At 47.7% G+C, this 17906-nt stretch overlaps 1 pseudogene; it reads right to left on the bottom strand.

The window, feature by feature from the left end:
- Positions 1-1728: 1728 nt before the first annotated feature.
- Positions 1729-2203, bottom strand: LOC116874784 (annotated as a pseudogene).
- Between the last annotated feature and the right edge of the window lie 15703 nt (positions 2204-17906).

The following is a 17906-nucleotide window of genomic DNA, read 5'->3' as shown; positions in this document are numbered from 1 at the left end:
GGGAGCCCAAAGTAGGACCCGATCCCAGGACCCTAAGATCATCAGATGAGCCAAAGGCAGACACTTAGCCAACTGAGCCACACAGGTATCCAATCTCTTGTGTTTTCTTTATTTTTTTTAAAGATTTTATTTATTTATTTGACAGACAGATTACAAGTAGGCAGAGAGAGAGAGAGGGAGAAACAGGCTCCCTGATGAGCAGAGAGTCCAGTGCGGCGCTGGATCCCAGGACCCTGGGATCATGACCTGAGCCGAAGGCAGAGGCTTTAACCCACTGAGCTAGCCAGGCGCCCCCAATCTCTGTGTTCTTCAAATCCAGCTGTAAATAAGAATCACTCTACAAGATTTATGCACAGTACCTTATTTACTTATTTCGTGAGAAAGCTAAAGGATTGTCAAGGTAAATTTTGACTTGGCTTGACCTTAGTGACAGGTGCTGACTGAAGTCTGTAACTGGGTCAGATGGCCCCCCCTGCAGGTCCCGCTCTGCTAGGAGGATTCACAAAGTATAGTAGCAGCACAGGCACTATGTATTGGAGAGTCAAGGGTTAGGAGGTTATTTCTTTGAATGTTTTTGGATTATTACAGTTCTCAAAACTTTTCATTGTAGAGAATACCAGATACGGAAAATTAGCAGAAGAGTATAACAATATAATAACCTCTGGGGTGTTCCTATCACCCAGTTCAACAATGATCAATCCGCGGCCAATCTGGTTTCTTTTATATTCCAATCTCTACCCCACCCCCAATAACTTTTGAAACAGATTCTCAACATCCTATCATTTCATCCGTAAACATTTTAGCATGTATCTTTAAAAATAGACTTTTTTCACATTAACACAGTTCTTTATCACCCCAGCAGTAAATATAATTTCTTAATACTGTAGGAAATCCTATCGGTGCTCAAATTCTCAATTGTTTGATATCATGACTTTTTAAGACAGTTTGTTTGACTCAGGATCCAAATAAGGTCCATACATTGGGGATATGTCTTTTTTAGACTCTACACCTTCTCTCTTTACCATTATATGTCCCCTAGGAAATTATATGTTGAGGGGAGCAGGTAAGAAGAGTTTCCCTCAATCTGGATTTTGGTGACTGCATCCTCATGTTGCTGGTGGTCAAATGTGCAGCATGTTTCTGATCTTCCAAATTTCTTGTTAAAAGGGAATTGAGTCTAGAGGCTTGACCAGGTTTGTTTGATTTTTTTTGTTTGTTTTTTGTTTTTGTTTTTTTTGGCAAGACTCCTTTTTAGGTGCTGCTGTTTTCTTCCACCAGGAGTCCCTTAATGTCTGTTGGCATCTCTTTTTGTGTCATGTTAGTAGCTGTTGATGATTAAAGCCTAGATCTGTTATTACATTACGGGTAGCAAAATGGTTGTAATTCTATCTTTCCTTCTTCATGTATTGACTGTAATGCTCCTATAAAAAGAAATTCCCTACAATCTGTATTTGGTTTCTCAGTGACATGGTTCATACAGGAAAGGCAACATAAATGCTTGATGTCCTACCTTGATTTAAAATAATGAGTTGGTACCTAGCACCCTCCCACAGAGACCAGTCAGGGCTTGGAGGGGGCGGTAGTATTATGAATGCATGGATTTAATTATGTGATGTGTTTTGGTCCATTGCAGTTATCCTCACTGATGTTCAAATTATCCATCACTGGCATTGAAAGACCCTTCAGATTGGTTCCTAAATCCCCCTTTCTTTTGTAGTTTTATGGTTTTATTAACACAAATATGACGTGCACAACCAGCTGTCTATTCATTTTCTTCGCTGCGCAGCCTGGCATTGGGATTGGTGACTCTGATTGCCAGCTGGGCTGTTCTTTCCACAGTAGATTTGCAGTTCTTGGAGGAGACATTGTGAGCCATCTCTGCACAGTTGGATTTGTTGCACAGCAGCAAAAATTCAAGCTCCTTGACCTTGTGGACTAGGAACTTCCTGAAGCCACTGGGCAACATGTGCTTTGTCTTCTTGTTGCTCCTGTAACCAATGTTGGGCATCAAGATCTGGCCCTTGAATCTTCTGAGCACCCTATTGTCAATGCCTTTGGGTTTCTACCAGTTGTGCTTAATTTTGACATATCAGTCTGACTGATGCTGGATGAACTTCTTGGTCCTCTTTTTAACAATCTTGGGCTTCACCAAAGGGCTGAGGGCAGCCATGATGCCCAGTAACAGATGGCCACCACCTCCGCAGGCAGCACCAAGGAAGAGAGCGATTCCTGAATCTTTTTGATGCAGAATCTTCACTATCTGGTATGACGAGATGTGATGTTCAGGTTTATTTTGTATATTTCCAACTTAGATCTGTAATCACCCTTTTCCCCTAGAAGACTTGGTTACTTTTAATGGAAAAGGAATTGAAGTTGTTAAGTACCATACGGGGTCACAGAATCAAAGGGCCAGGCAGTAGGTGTTGAAGATGTCACCTTGGTGAGCAAAGCCGTACTAGAGTCTTCTAGAACTCAGAATTTGACTGGGAACGATTCGCACCAACCTCCTCTCAAGCTGTTGATCTAAGAAAAGGATGCTATTATCTCCCAAGCAGAAGATAATTGTTTCATTCAATCCAAGTAAGTAAAAAGAGAAAAAAATGGAGCCCATGAAAAAACTGCTACTGAGTAAGAGAAAGGACATATCCTTTCCTCCCTAATGAACAAGAGGAAGGGACAAATTCCCAAAAAGGCAGGCAGCTGCAGGATAAGAGAAGAAAATATTGGGCAATTGTTTAGCATCCTTGATAGAATGGAAGAAGAGCTGTCTTTCATAAAACATGAGCAGACAGGGGCGCCTGGGTGGCTCAGTTGGTTAAGTGATCTGCCTTTGACTCAGGTCATGATCCCAGTGTCCTGCTCGGCGGGAAGCCGGCTTCTCCCTTTCCTCCCTGCTCTTGTGCTCTCTCTCACTATCTCTGTTGCTATCTCTGTCCCTCTCTCTCAAATAAATAAACAAAACCTTAAAAAAAATAACAAGAAAATATGAGCAGACAACCACAGGATGAAAACAAGCGAATAAAAATAACAAAATAATGAAAAGGGAGATGTAGAAGAGAAAGATTTCTCAGGGAAAATTAAAAACATAAGAGCAAAAACATGATCAGATTATACGGTATGTAATACTGTAATTTTCACCTAATAGATTATGAGAAACAACTTTCCATGTGTCACTGAAGATTTTTTACAATGCTATTCCTAATGATTGGACTGCATGGGTAATCCAATATATGAAGGGTCATACCTCATTGAACTTATCCCCTCATGTTAGAAAATTATGTATGTTCCAGTTGTCTGCCATTTCGAGCAACGTGAAGAGGACACATCTTTGTACATCTTCTTATGTATTCAGTAACTGTTTAGTGAACATCTAATGATAGGCACAGTGCTAAATGTGAGGGCACATGGCTGTAAAAAAGACACACATAGTTCTTGTCTTCATGAACCTTGCACTTCAACAGGGAGACAGAACAATTAAGAAATGTCAGCAGGGGCGCCTGGATGGCTCAGATGGTTAAGCATCTGCTTTTGGCTCAGGTCATGATCTCCAGGTCCTGGGATCAAGCCCCACATCAGGCTCCTAGCTCAGCAGGGAGTCTGCTTCTCCCTCTTCCTCTCTCTCTCCCCCTGCTTGTGCTCTCTCTGTCTCTTTCTTAAATGAGAAAAAATTAAAAATAAAAAAAAGAAATGTCAAAAGTTTTATAATAAATGGTAGAGAAAGCATATGGTGATAACAAAGCACAAGGCCAGGAAGCCTAAATGACTTTAGATTTTCCTGAGAAAATGACATTTAACCTGAGACCTGAAGAATGAGAGGAGGAAAGCTAAGGGGAGAATTGCAAACAGTATTTCAGAGAAAGAGAACAGCATGTGCAAAGGCCTGAGTGTGAGAAGAACAAGTCACACTCAAGACAAAAGAAATTCAGTGGCAGGTCACAAAGGGACTTCTCTCTGAAGGACGTTAAGCATGGAAGTGTCATGGTCAGTGTTTTTGTGGCAGAAGCAGCACTCTGGAGCACAGTGTACATGGGGTTGTAGGATCGTGTGACTAGAGGTAGGGAGGCCATTTTGGAGTCTGTTTACTAGGCCAAGCAGGAAAAGGCAGTGGGCCAGAAGAGGGAGTTGGCAGTGAGCTCCCAAAGAAGCAAATGGACTTTAGAAAATATTTAGAAGAGGCTGGTCCATTTGATGTGGGCGTTTAAGGGAGAGAGATTCAAAGCTGGATCCCAGGTTTCTGATCTTAGCAATCAGGTAGTGCCATTTACTAGTAACAGGAGAAAGAAATGGGAGAAATGACAAATTTAGTTGGGCAATGTTGAGTTTGAGGTTCCTACAAAATTGCTAAATAGAAATATCCACTCTGCAGTTGGATATACAAATCTGAGCTCAAGATCTCTCCTGAGACCAGGACTGGAATTCTAGATTTGGGATCCGTCAGCATGTGAGTGATAATCAAAGCTTTGGGAGTGCTTACAGGAAGAGTATATAGAGGGAAAAAGAAAATCACCTAGGGCTGACTCCCAAGGAACAGCACCAACATTTAAGGGATGGCCAAAGGAAAAAGACACTTAGAAGGGGTAGGCAGAGAGATAGGAAGAAAACCAGGAAACATACAACTTTACAGAAGTCTGTGTCAGGAGGAAGGGTGTGGCTAATAGCACCAAATAGTTCCAAGAGGTTAAGAAAGACCAGGGCTGAAGAGACTCCAGTGGGTCGAGTGACTACCTTCATGCCAGGACAAGAGCAGAGACGGGTAAGTTGGATGTGGTGGCTAGATTTCACAGGAATGAGTTGGCTGAAGGTGAGAAAGCAGTCAATCTCTCACTTGACTTTTGACCCAATTTGAGAATCACTGTCTTATACTCAAGGCCAGATTAACCCATCTACATTTGTTTTCATACCGGTTTTACTTGGGTTTGCATCTTTCATTTTGTCTTGTGTTTTCTAGTTTTTATGTCCCCTTGCTATTTCCTTCCTTTTTTTTTTTTTTCCTGAATACATCATTGTGTTTACTGTTATCTCCCAAAGCACACTTTAAATTCTATTCAGTAGTGGAATGAGAATTTGAACCCAGGCAGAACCCAATGGAACCAGAATTTGAACTCTAGAGTCCAGTCTCAGCCACAGTGTTATACTGCCTCTTTTGTGACCCCCAAACACCCTACTACATGTAGCAAATCAATTTGCCCTTGAAAATCATTATGCCATCAGGGTGATCCTTTCAATTCCAGAAATATACCTTAAAGAACTAATCAGAAAATTACGCACATAGGTATTCATTACAACATTATTTATAATAGCAAAAGAAGTGAATGTACATAGATTTTCCTTTTTAAAAAAATAATGCCCATTACCTATTCCTCTCTAGTGCCTGACTTGTCTTTTTGTCTATGTTCATAGTTTTTGGTCTTATATCTGAATATAAGATATCTGGCAATGAAACAGAAAAAAACACAATAAGTAACATAATTTTCATTGTCCAATAAGACAAAGAATTCTAACCAATTCTTCTGTGGAGGCAGCTTTTTCTGGATCTAAGATCAAGCAGGACTGGATTATGCAAATCGTGATGTGAAGGGTATCAAGGAACACTGAAGACTATCTGTGACACCGTGATTCATAACAGGAAGTATCTATTTGGTCTTCACCCCCATTTCTGGCACAGAGCTGCCCAAATCTGTGGAATTTCCTGAACTATAAGAGAAGGAAGAACATCTTTTGTTGTAATATTTGGTCTCTGGTCCTCAATTTCTGAAATCACTTCAATGAGAGCCGTGAGGTGAAATGAGCATCTTATTATTCATAACAAGTCCCTCTCAACCACAACCAACTTTATGTTAATGGGGTCACTTCTGGAAAGTACCTCAAGATGGGGGAGCTAGTTACCAAAGGAGCCAACCACAGGATTAGAGCTTTTAGTCCTACCTCCTGACCTCAAGGAGGGGAAAGGGGCTGGAAGGTGAATCGGTCACCAATGGGCAATGATTTAATCAACCATACCTATGTGACAAAGCCTCCATAAAATCCCAAAACAACAGGGTTCAGAGAGCTTCTGAGTCGGTGAACATGTGGAGGTTCAGGGAGAGCAGTGCACCCAGAGAGCATGGCAGCTCTGTGGCCCTTGCCATATCTTGTCCCATGCGTTTCTTTCTCCTGGCTGCTCCTGAGTTCTATCCTTTCATAAGAAACCAGTAATCCAGGAAATTTAGTGTTTCCATGAGTTCTGTGAGCCAATCCAGCTGATTAATTGAACCCAAGGAAGAATTACTGGAACCCCCAATGTATATAGCCTATCAGTCCAAAGCACAGGGGATAGCCTGGGCTTAACCTGGGCTGGTGACTGAAGTGGTGGGATTGGGGGTCCAGTGTGGGGGAAGGCAGCCTTGTGGGATAGTGTCAGAACTGAGCTGAATTGTAGCACGCCCAGCCAGTGTTGGAGAACATCTTACTGGTATGGGGAAACACCTCCCCTACCCTCCACCATCTTGGAATTGATGCTCAGATCTCTTACTATCTTTAAACACTTTACAAAGAAACCCGGCTAAACCCATTCACCTGAATGGCTCTCTGCAGCCCGCCATAAACACACAGGCTGAGAAAGCCGCTTCTCACGGAGGGAAGGTACTTCTGCCGACAGCCGAGAGGTGGGGTGTGGGTATTTTGTCTTCTGGTCATATTTTTGTCTTCCTCTCAAACGTGGAGCTCTACCACCAGCAAGGCCCTTTCAGATCCCCGGCTTCTTCAGCTTTGCCATGAAAGCCCCTCACGTGAACATGAGCTGGGGGTGGGTGAGAAGAGGTTGTAGCCCAAAAAGGCCAGCTGTAAGCTAAAATTTCTTTGAAGATTTGCAATTTATATTTAAAATCCATGTGAATTTTACAGTCTGTTTCATAATGTGTTATACATAAAAATGTGTTTCCCCCTTAAAAGCTCTACCAAAATTGGTGCTCTGGGAAGATGGGCTGTGTTTATCCCCTTTGAGTATTCCTTGCCATGCTCCCTGCCCCCTATTTTAATTTGATGTTGGGCCGGTTCTCCCAGAGTCTAGATTAGTAGACCGCTTCTTTCCGATATTAGAGGTCCTTAGAACAGAACACTGTATATTCTTCTAATCTACAGAGAAGGGGGTCTATGTAAGTTCTGCTTGCTGATATTTTCTTTCTCAGTTGACATTTTATTTTTTATTTATTTTTTATTTTTTTAAAGATTTTATTAATCTGACAGAGATCACAAGTAGGCAGAGAGGCAGGCAGAGAGAGGGAAGGAAGCAGGGCTACCCGCTGAGCAGAGAGCCGGATGCGGGACTCTATCCCAGGACCCTGGGATCATGACCTGAGCCGAAGGCAGAAGCTTTAACCCACTGAGCCACCTAGGGGCCCCAATTTTATTTTATTTTATTTTATTTTATTTTATTTTTTAAGATGTTATTTATTTAACAGAGAGAGACACAGTGAGAGAGGGAACACAGGCAAGGGGAGTGGGAGAGGGAGAAGCACGCTCCCCGCTGAACAGGAAGCCCAATGCAGGGCTAGATCCCAGGACTCTGGGATCATGACCTGAGGGGAAGGCAGATACTTAATGACCGAGCCACCCTGGCACCCTAAGTTGACATTTTAAAAAAACAAACGAGGAGCTCTAAAGACAGGTCTAGGCCTATGTACTAGTTGTAAATTGTTCTCTACTGTAAGGGTGGACTGTGTCCACCAAAAAGATATATTGAAGTCCCAACCTTCCCTGCATGTGATCTTATTTGGAAATAGGGCTGCTGCAGATGTATCAGTTAGGATGAGGTCACACCAGTGGACGGTGAGCTCTAATCCAATACAACCAGCGTCCTCATAAGAAAAGACGCCCATACAGGCACACATACGCACAAAGGGAAGACAGCCATGTGAGGTTGGAGGCAGACATAGCACTGATGCTGCTACAAGCCAAGGAAGAGCTGGGGCTCCCAGGAACTGGAAGAGGCAAGGAAGGATCCTCCCCTACAGACTTAAGAGTGAGAACAACCCTGCCAAGACCTTGATTTTGGACTTCCAGCCTCCAAAACTGTGAGAAAATACATTTCTATTGTTCTGAGCCATCCAGTTTGTAGTCCTTTGTTACGGCGGCCCTGGGAAATGAATCCATCAGTTATCCTCAAGTTGTCAATAAGGTTTCACTGAAAGTTCCCCTAGAAAAGAATTAACAATACCCTGTGAATATTTAGGACTTGGCGTTCCTATCTAACCAGCAGGGAAAGCCACCGTTCCACACAGGTATGAACATTAAGAGTGACCCTATTAGTCAAGAGCCAAAACTTAGGTCTTAGGAAGGATCTTTTACTCTCCAGGGCTCATGATTGACCATGACCCACCCGAAGTCCAGGGAAAGGATGTCTGGGTGGTGGACACTTGGAAGAACTGACCTCTCTAGACTAACAAAGCTCTAACGAGAGGTTGGAAATCTCCAGCTGGGCACAGGTTCTCTGTGAGAGCAGGCACACTCCGAGAACTTTGCGACTGACCCATTTTTCCTATAGGCTCTGTCCTGCTCCGTTGCCATTTCTCTGGCGAGGACTTCTGGATCTTAAAAGCCTCGGGTTAGCTAAAGCAGCTCTGGAAGGAGGGATATGGCTGTACAAGTCCTCTAGCTGGATTTAGGACTAGACCAGGCCATCATGTGTGTCTGTGGAAGGACAAGGGCCCAAGATCATTCGGGAAAGATGTGCTGTCCTGAAATGGAGGCCACAGTCTCCATGAGCACGACTCTTCGAGGGCAACCTATGCTGAGGCCAACAGGCATCTGAAAGTTCCAGCTAACAAGGAAGAAGATCCTTCCTTGTGAAAAGATATCTAAGCACGTACTATCCACTCATTCCACGGAAGAACTTCGAAACGGCCTCAGGACTACAGCTATTCTAAGAAAAATTTCCTCTCAATGAACCATTGAAATGAGTAAGCTACAAATTGCATCCCTGCAGAGCTAAAAGACTGAATTGTTGGGTACCCTTTTCAAAGGGTCACTTAAACAGGGGCAACACCATCATCCAAGACTCCACAGATTGGTCAGTGGAAAGCCCCAGCCAGAGGGAAGGTTGGGTGTTTTGCCTCCAGATCGAGTAGCTGTCTCCTCCAGCAACGCCACTCCCCCAGTTCTGGCAACTGCTCCTTCCCCTGCCATTTCAGGTTTGGGGGTGGTAATGCTGGCCTGAGAGGATTCACCACCCCCTGTTGGTTTCTGCTAAGAGTGAGCAGGAGGTTAGTCTTCCAGACGGTTCTGTCACAAAAGTCTCCTCAAGGTCTCTTCAGGCTATGTCCTCTTTCCCCTGCTGAGCCTCCGACTGACACGGTCCTCTGATGAGGCAGCCACCACCTGGAAGGCGACTAGAATAAAACCACAGAGGACTGTGCCTCATCCTTAAGGCTTCTCCCTGCGAATGGCACTTCTGTCCACTCTTCACAGACCAAAGCAAGTCACAAGATCCTAGTTACGTATTGCTGCATACCACCACCAAAACTTAGTGGAAAACAACACACGTTGGTGATCTCACACCGTGTTGGGGGGCAGGAATCCAGGAGCAGCTTAGCTGGGTGCTTCTGGCCTCAGGTGCTTCAGCCTCTCTCCCATGAGGCTGCAGTCAAAATGCCAGGGCGCAGGTGTCTGGAGGCTTGACGGGGCTGGGGTTGCTGAGGTGACTTGCGAACACGCCTGCTTGGTGGTGGCAGAGCCACTGTTCCTGGCCCCATGGGCCTCTCTAAAGTGCAGCTCGAGTGTTCTCATGACATGGCAGCCGGCTTCCCCTGGAAGGAGCAAGTCGAGAGAGAACCCAAGAAGGAAGCCCAAAAACCTTTTTTGACCTAGTCTCGGAAGTCAGATACCATCACTTCCAGAGTATTCTGTTTATTCTAAGTGAGTCATGAACTCCAGCCCATACCTTCTGGGCAAATCTAAGCCCTTCCTTCTGAAGGGGACCGTCTCAAAGAACATATGGATATTTTAAAACCATTATACATGTCTACACCTAACTTCAAAGTCTCCAGTGTGGCCAAGAGATAGAGCACAGACAGATGGTGAATAGTGCCAATGACTAGAAGCAGCCTTGGAGATTTTACTGGCAACTTAAGAGTTAAATAAATTCTGGATCCAAGATTTACTGTTATGTTTATATGAATCTTTGCTACATGAATCTTAGGGTTACGGTATTGAAACCTAATTTGAACCTGATCCAGAAATCCTCTGGAGTGGGGAGGACAGCACAACAACCCCGCTTCCTTGACATGACGTCATTCCCAGGCTAATCCCCTCTGGGAAGAAGACCTTCTTCACTTAAGAAAATGAATTCTTCAATGAGGCCCTAGGCAGGAGGAAGGGGGAATCCAGTTTTCCCCACCAGCTTCATTGTCCTGACCTTGGACTTCGCTGGCAGAGGCGGCCAACGCGGCATCCCACCCTACAGAGCCGGTGGGGTCAGAGAGGGACCTCTGGAGACAGTCACAAGTCAGCTCTGCATTGTGAGCCATATGGCTGCTTCCATATGACTCTTTGCATTCATTTCTCATTTGTATGTCCTAAGCTTTTGGTAAAACCTGTTCGTGGGCGAGTCATGTCTCAGCTATCCAGATCGTGAGAGAAGGGCGGTGTATCCACAGTTGGGACGGGGCATCGAGGGGGAAGCTGTGCGTGGGAGGCAGGGGTGTCTGGAGTGAGACTGGGGAGAGCTTAGGCTCCAGCTCCAAGCTGCCCTCCCACCAGCAAGAGAGTCTGCTCTCGTGACTAGACAGAGCCCTTCAGGCTTGTATTTTACGAATGTATCTGGCATTTCCTTACCAGCAGCCACTCCCGACCTGCTTGACTCCACAACCATAGCTGTCCACAAAGCAGCCCAGGAATCTGGGCACCACTGAGATCTTGGCCCATAGGTGCAGACACCCAAGGACGTACCTGTGAGAGATGAACACAGTCATTTCTAGACCCAAGACCCAAGGCAGAAAGACATGGAGAACACCTCCAGACCAGGGTAAAAAGTCCACAGGGCTGGACACATTTTCTCTAACCCATCGATCTGAAGCCCTGCAGAGAAACAAAAATCCTTTCTACCCTAGATGACTTCCCCAGAATGTAGATGAACTTTCTGGTGGGCCTCTCTCCTCCCCCAGCAAAGCCAGGCCATAGGAACAAGGATCCTGCACCGCACTGGGCCTGCGGGCTGCAGGGTCGTGGAAGTGTTCCCCACAGGCCTGGAGCTGGGATTTGCCACAGCGCCCCTCATGGATCACATCTGTGTGAGGAACAAGCATGGTCTGTAACAAAATACACTCATTGTTTGGTCTCCCATTACCCTTTAAAGTGTAGTCAGTGGAAAAGCTTTTCCTCTGCTACAGGATGAAAATTCAGCAGCCCTCATGATTTTCGTGTGCCCAGTCGTAGGTGATAGAATACCTTATGGTCACGTTAGTCGTGAAAGACACTATTCAGGAGTTCTACATTAGTCACTCTTCACTCTTCTTTTAACAGTCTTCTCCCCTCTCACAGCAGCTGGTGCCACCGCCTCTGGGAAACACTTCTCCAACCCACTCCCATCATGTCCCCACCTCACAGCAGCTGTTCCCATCACCACCACAGGAGGGAAAGGGCAAGAGAGGAGGTGAGGGGACTGGCCACAGGCTACGTGGCAGCTCTCCACCCTCGGGGCTGGCATAGCCTTTCTGCTATGGGTGCTCTGATGGGTTGTTCAAAGACTCCCACCCTTAGGACCCTCCTCCCAGGGTTCCTTCGACCCACATGATGCATCGGTATTCTGGGTGGCCACTTGTGAGAGCTTACTTCTCGCTTCCTACTGGGGCCCTGTAGACTTGCTCCTCTGATCCTGGCTCTGCCCCTCAAAGCCCTGAACCAGCACAACTGTCTGTCAGACTCCAGAGAAGGGGGTCAGCTGCCAGGCCCTACGCCCCCTGCAACTCCAGAGGTCCTCTGGTGTGGCCACTGTCTTCAAAGATGGCCATCCATTCCCGTCCTTTGTACACATGCCCACTTGGCTAGCAAGAAGAGGAATCTATTCCTCTACCGGCTTGAATCTGAGCTAGCCTGTGATGGCTTACCCAACAGTGTGTTCTGGAAAGGACCCTGGGACTGGCCTGGGCCCCTCCGTAAGAGGACTGGCTGCTCCCCCTTCCTCTCTGTTGGCACCCAGCCTCCATGCTGTGAGAAGCCCAGGGCCACATGGAGAAGAACCAAAGCCTCTGACCCACAATCCCAGCTGACCTCCCTGCTATCAGTCAGTGCCAACTTGCCAGCCAGATGACTGAGTCACTTTGGAGTGGATCCCGTGCAGAGCAGTCCGACTGTCCACAATGAGCCCGGCCCACATTGTGAAACTATGAATAAATCAATGGTTGTCATTTGAAGTCACTGGTTTTTGCAGTGGTTTATTTTACAGCAATAGGCAACTGAGACACCTGGTAAGCTCTCCAGGTAGCCCCATGGAAGCCTTTCCTACTGGGTGGGAGGTGAAGGAGACGGCACCCCCTTCCCCTCACTTGGGCAGGATGAAGGATTGGGCAGGACAGCAGATCACTCTGAGGAAAGCTCTCTCCCCACACACTAACCCATTTTCAGACTGAGGAGTGCAAGAGATGTGGAACGAGTTCTTCCCATTTCTTTGTAAATTCAAAATGTGAAGGAATTCTGCCTCACATTCACATGGATGGGTCCTAGCTTTCACATTAATTCCCCAGTTAAAGCTGAGGCCCCAAAGCACGTCCTGCCCAGGTTCCGGGGCGCGGGGTCTGGGGCTGCCTGGGACACGCACACACCTGAGCAGGCCGCTTCTTAGGGCAGGGATTTTGTCAACACTCTACTCAGCCGGGAAATCGGGCAGAATCTCAGAGGCCCAAACCAGTTAAAGGCTCTGCCACAGCTGAGGAGGGAGTGGGGGTCCCAGCCGGGCCTGGCTCCCTTCCTTGTCCCTCCAGGGCCCCCCAGAGTGACATAAGCAGTTTGGGTTCCATGGAGCACAGTTTGATCGCCACCACATAAGGCCACACGCCAGAGGCCTGGTGCAGCTCGAATCTGCCTGCCTCTCAGCTTCTTCCTCTGTCACACGTGTGAGATGACACAACCTAAATCCCAGGTCGTTATGAGAATTTAACGAGACCAAGTAGCATCCCAGCTGCACTGGACTTGGTAGTCCACAATGGTCCGTTCCCTTTCTCCTTTCATTCTGACTCGTGTTTTGAGAGAAGAGCCACACTGACTTTCCTCCCTGGACGCGAGGGAGGGCCTGGTTCCACATCATGTCACTGTGTGACACCCTGCAGCTCCTCTTCTAGAGGGTGTCCAGACCACCCTGGGTCCCATCCCATCGCCTGGGGAGGGCAGCGTCAGTGCAGGCACCCCTCCCCCTCAGGATGAACGCCAGGTGGGGGAAGGCCGGACACACCGCTGCTGGGGGAACAGAGGCCAGGTCGGCACCACCCCCCCACCTCCCCACACCACCACACCCCCCGCCAGCCAGGGGACTTCTCCTTCACCGCCAGCCACCGCTGTTGGGCGCTTACTGCATCTGAGACAGAGGCCAAGTGCTCCACAGGCATTCTCTTGTTTAATCCCCACAAGAACCCCACAGGAAAGATACTCTCGCCCTGTTTCACAGGCTAGAAAACTGACGGGCAGAGACGTGAAGCCAGGAATCTCCAAGTCAAGCTGACTCTCACGGTCACTCAACTCCGAAATGAAAGAAAGGCCTATTCCCAGGCTCCACCTCAGACCAATAGAAGCAGAACTCGGTTCTGTCGGGTCCAAGGCTGCCCACACATCCAGAAGGAAGACAGGGCTGGGACTAGGGCCACGGTGGGTCTCCTTCAGGGGGGATGAACTGCTCTCAAGGCCCAGAGAGGCAGGGCCCTCTTACCAGAGGTGCCTCCGGACCTCCCCCTGGTCCCACCCACCCAAAGCTGGAGCTGGGACACACGCCGCCAGTCTGGGGAAAGCCCACACGCTCAGGCACAAAGCTAGGATGGTCCCAGGAAATCTCAGGGCCAAGTCTCTTACCTCGAACGTAGCTCCGTAGCTCCGACTCACTTGGAAGGGACTGGCCCCGGCACCATACTGAGACCAGAGGCCTTAAGGGGGAAGGAGGAGCCAGCACCCTGAGCAACAGCCCCTGCCTCTAGATTTCTTCTCCACAGGTCTGTAAGGAAGCCTTCCAAGCAGCTGGGATGCCTCACACTTTCTCCCCAAGATGCCCAACCTAGAGTTAATGTTCTCATTGTCCTCCTGCTCCCAAGCCTCTGATGCCAGGCATCCTAAGCTGCTCCCAGTCTAAACAAAGAAGAGTCTCCTGGGGAGGGGGTCCTGCATGGAGAGGTGGGGCCTTACGAGCGCCTGACAGGTGTGCTCTCTGGTTTCGGCCGGCTCCCTGTGGACCCCGCCCAACAGCATGGTGGCTTCTGGGTCTGGGCCTTCTGCAACTCCACACTTCTGCAGCTGCCTGGTGGGGGAGCGGGGCGGGGAGCCTGCTTTTAAAGTTCCCAGGTTCTCACTGCTCCCTCATTGAGTAACTGTCCGGAGAGCAGTTGCAGACATTTGCACTAATGAGTTAATTTAATTTTATGTGTGCCTTGTTAGGGCCCCAAATTCAATCTACAAATTAATGGCTGCTCACATGCAAATGAGCGGAATTTGCAGTCCCCAGACTTCATGGTTTGGATTTGGGTTTGGGTTTTTAAACAGCCCCACAGCCCATAAACCTGCACTGGGTATTTCTTTTTAATCCTCAAAAAAGTGTTTCTGATTCATTAAACACCTAATTGCACAACTCTTGAGGAACTCTTAAGGGAAGTTCCTACTAAAAATGAAAACCAGCCTCCTGGGGGCCCCTCGTCACCTCCACCCTCACCCACCGCAATCTCAACCACCCACACAAGGCTCTGCGGTCCTCTGACTTAACTGACCTGCTCCTGACCTCTGACCCATGACCCTTGGCCCTTCCCTCTTCCTCGAAATTTCACCATGCTAGCCTAGGCCCCTTAGGATTTGGGGAAAGGGTTCCAAGCAGGGTGTCGTGACCTGTGGGCTCGGCACACTGCCCAGTGACGTGTAGCAGGCAGCCGCTCACCTCTCTCAGGTTTTAGCTCCCTCATCAGAACACAGAGATGGGTGGGAACACAGAGGCCACAGGATGGTAGTTTCTCCTGAAGGCAACAGGCAGGAACGATGGTGGCCCTTGGGACTGGGAGAGAAAGGACTTCCTCTGGAGTTTTAGGAAATGAACCTGGGTGTTAGGAGGGCAGGGAGCAGCTCTAATAATGAGGGTGAGCTGATCCTGGCTAGAAGGAAGGAGGTTCATAGCATCCCTGAGAGGCCCCTTTTTTTTTTTTTTTTTTTTTTGCTAGCCAGTGCTATGAGGGAAAGCCTCATGCTTCAAAGTTGAACTTCTCTCGCTGAGCTATGGGGGAAACCAGCACAGGCTGACCAGAGCCTGTATGTAGAGAAGTTCAAAGAGCTCGGGCTCTAAAACACCATCTCTGTGGGAGCCCAGGCTGGCCCCAGGCTGACCATAAGCCCTCGGAGAGAGGAGTCTTCGTCCCAGTCCCCAGCCCTGAGACACACCTGTGGCTGGGGAAGAAGCCTCAGTGATCTGGGAGCTTCCCCAGGCAGACAGGGCCTCACACCACTAGGCCACCTGCTGTCCCAGCAGCAGGCCCAAGAAGAGTGGCCGTTTTGACCTAATTGTTTCTTCTCAGAGCTCAAATGACCATGACTGGGAAGCACCCAGGCGTCTCTAGACTGGCTCCTGGTAGATATTCTGTTTTTTTAAATTAAAAAATGTATTTTGTAATTTTTTCAAAGATTTTATTTATTTATTTGACAGAAACACAGGGAGAGAGGGAACAGAAGCAGGGAGAGTGGGAGAGGGAGAAGTAGGCTTCCCACCAAGCAGGGAGCCCAATGTGGGGCTCGATCCCAGGATGCCAGGATAATGAGCCCAGCTGAAGGCAGACACTTAATGACTGAGCCACCCAGGCGCCCCTAAAAATTGTATTTTTTTCAAAAGCTTTACTGAAGCTATATTTGATAAATAGTGGGAAGACACTCTTAATAAGTAGTACATTGACTGCTTGGAATCACTTTTTCAGACCTTAAAAAATAGCTCCTAATTTTCATTTGAGCCAGTAAAGCAAGACATTTAGTTACTTGAGAAAATTTTGGTTTTTGCATAGTAAGTGCTATACCCAACCACACTTCGCCTGAGAAAGCGAGGCTCAGCAGACTCAGATAGCTTACCTGAAATCACAGAACTTGTAAAAGGCAGAGCCAGGGGTTCAAACAGGGCTCTCTGGAGCCCCTGGACTGCAGCCTACCCGCCTCTCTCCTCCCCTTCCTGCTGCCTCTCCAGGTCCAGCCCCCTTCCCCTCCTCCTCTTCCCCCCAGATCCCTAACTCCCGAGTAAGCCACTCTGCCTGCAGAGACGGGAGACCCTCCCCAAGTGTGAGGAGGTGGTCAGCTCACAACCACGCACTCAGCTCACAACCACGCACTCTGCTGGGAGCGGCTTGGAGCTCAACTCCAGACCATCCAGGCAGAACCTGTGTGTACTGGAATGTTAACAACATTCTTGTTATGTTCTGTTTCTGTTAAAATAGAGTACAGTTCGATAATATGGGCATGTATTTGTGCTCAAATAGTTTGAAAAACGCTGCTAATCAAGGGGGGTGGGGAGAGAGCAAACCCCTCATACTTGTTCAGGAACTCTAAAAAGAAAAAATAAAATCTTTTTTTTTTTTTTTTTAAGGCAGAAAATTCTCAAACTGTAACTGGAAGATTGAAGAAATCAGAGGGGTTTGTGGACTCCGAGGTCAGAAAGAGGCACGTCCCTCCTCACAAGCCGGGTGGAAGGAAGGGTGGGCGGTTGCATAGCGGTGAGCCAGGGATGCTCTCCCAAACCGGGACTATTGCAACCCTCCTGGGGTTCAACCAGAAGGCACCCCCCCAAAACCCTTGCCCCAGACTGTGATAGGCTCGCCCCATGGAGGACTGCCCAGTAGGCGGGATTAGTGCTGGGGCGCACTAGTGCGGGCGTGGAGATGCGTAGAGACAGAAAAGAGTGGGGAGATGAGTTAGGAACAGACACTTTCCCCTAAAGAATTATATTGATGAAACCCAGGGTAGAAAGGTCCAAGTTCAAAGGTCTATTTATTTTATTATCTTTTTACCCCGAGGAATGTGCCTGCTGGGTTAATGTTTATTCTATTGAATAATCTAGCTTTAGGCATGTCAATAAGAGTCAGTGCTGATTTGGGGCGAGGCGGGGGGTGATATGCAGTTTATCCCCGGCGAGGTCCCCGGGCTTTTTGGCTACACTGCCACCTGGTGGTAGATTCCTCCAGACCCGGGCTGCGGCGGTTCGGGGGCAGCCGGAACCCGAGTCCCGGGTTGGAATCCCGGCTCCGTTCACTCAGAGCAGGATGACCAGTTGGAATTCCTCTTTCTGGATTTCAATATCCACAGCTTAAAACGGAGACTATAATAGCTACTGGTGGGGGGGAGGTGCGGTGTGTGAGGATTCAATGAGTTAACGAATGTGGAGTGTCTAGTGAGTAGTAAATGTTTAATAAACTGTAACTATTAGTCTCATTGGAAAAGAACTCGATATCCCCATACGGTTCTCTTTTCATCACTTTCATCCCGACTTGAGTGAAACTACAGAAGACACAGACCCCACATTGGTGGCGGTCACCGCCAAATCAGAGGCCAGAGATACTGGCAAGTGAGAAGGGATGGGCCCATCTAACGCGGGATGTTTAGCAGAGATAATGTAAGTTCTAAATTACATATATTGTCTGCCACGTGTACATATATGGGGGATGCCTTGTTGACCAAAGAGACCAAGCCAAAGACACGGAGGGATTTTAGGAGAAAAGATA

The sequence above is a fragment of the Lontra canadensis genome, unplaced genomic scaffold (genome assembly GCF_010015895.1).
Source record: "Lontra canadensis isolate GAN:19392208 unplaced genomic scaffold, GSC_riverotter_1.0 scaffold38, whole genome shotgun sequence".
Classification (NCBI taxonomy): Eukaryota; Metazoa; Chordata; class Mammalia; order Carnivora; family Mustelidae; genus Lontra; species Lontra canadensis.
The sequence above is the reverse complement of the archived record's forward strand: the minus strand, read 5'-3'. Positions and strand labels throughout refer to the sequence as shown.